The sequence below is a fragment of the Notamacropus eugenii genome, chromosome 1 (genome assembly GCF_028372415.1).
Source record: "Notamacropus eugenii isolate mMacEug1 chromosome 1, mMacEug1.pri_v2, whole genome shotgun sequence".
NCBI classification, from domain to species: domain Eukaryota; kingdom Metazoa; phylum Chordata; class Mammalia; order Diprotodontia; family Macropodidae; genus Notamacropus; species Notamacropus eugenii.
The window spans coordinates 122,154,242-122,157,344 of NC_092872.1; the positions used below are offsets into that span (position 1 = coordinate 122,154,242).

The window sequence follows — 3,103 nt, forward strand, 5'->3', positions numbered from 1 at the left end:
ACTCAAATGTCAATATGAAGTGAGCAAAATCAGGAGAACAATTATACAATAGCAATAAAATAATAAAGACAACTTATAAAGTCATAGTAACTCTGATCAATAAAATGATCAACCACCAGTCCAGAAGACTCATGATAAAACATGCTCCCCACATACTGATAGAAGTGAATGCAGAATGCAAATTGATTTTTTTCTGCACAGGGACAATATGGAAATTGGTTTTTTGAGGTATTTTTTTTTTCTTTTTTTACTACAGCTTCTACATTTTAATCGTTTCACTCCCAGGGGCCGAGGGCTCACTGGCGGCAGCTCAGAACTGGATCACTTCTCTCTTCCTCTTCTTGTCTCCTCCCAGCTCGAAGTGCTTGCAGCGCTTGATGGCCAGCATCCTCTTGGACCTGCAGGTGGGCTCCATGCACTCGAGCCTCAGCACGATCTTCTTGGTGGTCTCGGCCTTCTTGCTGAAGATGGGGTTGGTCTGGCTGCCCTAGCCACTCTGCTTGAGTTCGTAGCGCCACTTGCTCTGAGCTTTCAGAGTCCTTACCCTTCTTGTACTGCGTCACCTTTGTGCGGCTGGTGCTTGCCGCACTTCTTGCAGTAGGTGCGGCGGCTCTTGGGCACGTTCACCATAATGGCGGAGGCTGCGGAGGTGGCGGCGCAGGGCCGGGGCTTTCCAAGTCTGCTTCACGCACGGCTGGGCTTCTCTTCGGCTTTTCTGACACACCGAGGACGAGGGAGGAGACGGAGGACATCGACGAGAGTTCTGAGAGAAGAAGCTGCCTCGAGCCAAACGGAGCTCAGCGCTCGCCGGCACGAGGCTGGCGGGGAGGAAGGGCGGTATTTTTTTTTTTCTTGACTATATGTATTTGTGACAAGAGGTTTTTTTTTTTTGTTGTTGTTGTTTTGTTTTTTTTTTCTTACTTTCTCAGTTGCTAAAGGAGAGGAGGGAGGGTAGAAGAAATTGTTAAAGAATAACTGCTGTGAATTGTTACATGGAAGAAACCCGAAGCCCAAAACGGAAAATCTGGTATGAACCAGAGTCTGATCACAGTTTACACAGATTATAAATGCATTTATTTTCATGAGAATAAACTTGCAATCTGGATTAATGCATTCTGATATATTCATGACTCTGTTGGAAAGACTAAGACATTTATACATTTCAAGCAAAAGGAGGTAGGAAATTTGGGGAGAAAGGCAGGAGGAAAATAGGCCCTGTTTCCAAGGAAGGGGAGATCTGGGAGGAGGAGTAAGGAATTCCAGGTGCCAGATATGTGGGACTTTAATTGACAAATAGGCTTAACATTTCAATGCTTAAGCACAAGCAATAAGATAAGGGCCTATAAAACAGGAAGTCTTTGCAGATAAGGATGTTTCAAGGTCCATCAACCACCAAATAGCTCAGAATCTGCTTCAAAGCTGATATGAGATTAATTTACTTCAGAGTCACCAATTTTCTGCACATCCAGCTGAGTCACTGAAAAGGATTGTTGGTATGTCAAACCAATCCACCCAGTCCTCATACAGTACTTCTGGTTACGTAGATAATGGGGGTATGGGAATGAAGACTGTATCTCCATTTTCACAAGAGGAAACATTTTTGTGAAAACAAAATATAATTTAATTATAAAAATAAAATACAATCTTGATCACCTTTCACATCTGTGCCACTTCTGCATACTTTTTGCAACCTGTGTGATTGAAAATGAAAGAAAGACACTCATAAGGGAAACAGATGTAAAGTACTGAGGGTTAATAAACCCACTTTGGATTTTTTCAGTATGAAAAAATAAAGGTTTTAGCTGTGTATTTAACTGAGACAACTGTCCTTTAGGTAATGAAAGAGAAAGATATTCTGGGCCACGTTCTTCCAGAGACATGAGCTGATAAGCAAATTACCCAAATTGAAAATGAATTGAACCACGGGTATTTTCTTGACTTTTACTTTCCACTCAATGCAGTTGGTTTTTCTTTTCTTTTCTTTTCTTTTTTTTTTTGCCCTGTGTTGGGTTAAATAAAAAAAAAAAAAATAAGTCCTGTTCCTGGGTGAAAATGAATTATTTGGGAAAATAAAGCCAAGTCCACAATGAAAGAAGTAGGAGTGAGTTTTAAATGCACACTCAGCAGCAATTCTGGTTCAGTGGATGACTGACAAATCAGCCCACTTATCCAGCACCATCTGCTGCTTATATGAATAATATTTATTTCTTCATCTTCTCTTTTGTTTTAAAGGATCTACCTTGTCTTACTATCCTTTAGGTGTGAGATCCTAATTTGCCTATGACTATCCAATGGTACTAAACCTACAACTGATTTGGAAGAAAGACATAATTCTTGGATACAATAACATCAATTAAATTTCATGCTGCTTGAAAGGAGGCATTACTTTTCATTCTTTGTATCTCATACACCCATAGTATTTAATGAATATTCACTGGCTGGTTAATATGCAACATTCTTCATGCAGAGAACAGAAAAAGAATCCTGAAGGTTTATTAGTACCACTGTCTAAGGCTACATGTAATCACAAAATTAACTGCATTTTTTTTTAAATCAGCATCAGGCATTTGTGGCCTGAATGCAAAGTTAACTAGCAGGGATGCTGATGGCCCAGAATGCTATCAGTTCTGCTCATCATCACTTTTTGTTCTCCCTTGTTTTTTGGAGCATATCGCAAGTAATGGAGTTATCCTTTTACTCATTCTGGGGCTTTCTAAACACCAAAAGTGTCCCCTTTCAACATCTGCAAAATTTCCTGACGTTTTTAACTAAGGAATTCAATGCCTCTCTCCCTCTAGGGATGTGGATAAAGTTCAAATAAAGCAAAATTACTAGAGAAGTGGCTAAAAGAAAATCACGTTACTACTGTCTTTAATTGGCAGCATAGTGCTGAGAGACCTCAGTCAGCAACACATTCCTATGTCTGATGTTGTACACTTCTTGCTTACTAATAGTCAATTGACCCTCACCTACTGTCTTCAAAATTGCAGAGCATTTCACTGTGCTTAGTCTTTGCAACTGCAGAAAAGAGAAGGCCGACTTTGGGAGGGCCAGGGGTTAAATCAAGCTAAACCAAAGCAAGTCACAAACTCATCACTTTTCC

General features: G+C 40.3%; 1 pseudogene; it reads right to left on the bottom strand.

Moving 5' to 3' along the window:
• Positions 1-310: 310 nt before the first annotated feature.
• Positions 311-630, bottom strand: LOC140523991 (large ribosomal subunit protein eL42-like; annotated as a pseudogene).
• Positions 631-3,103: the final 2,473 nt, after the last annotated feature.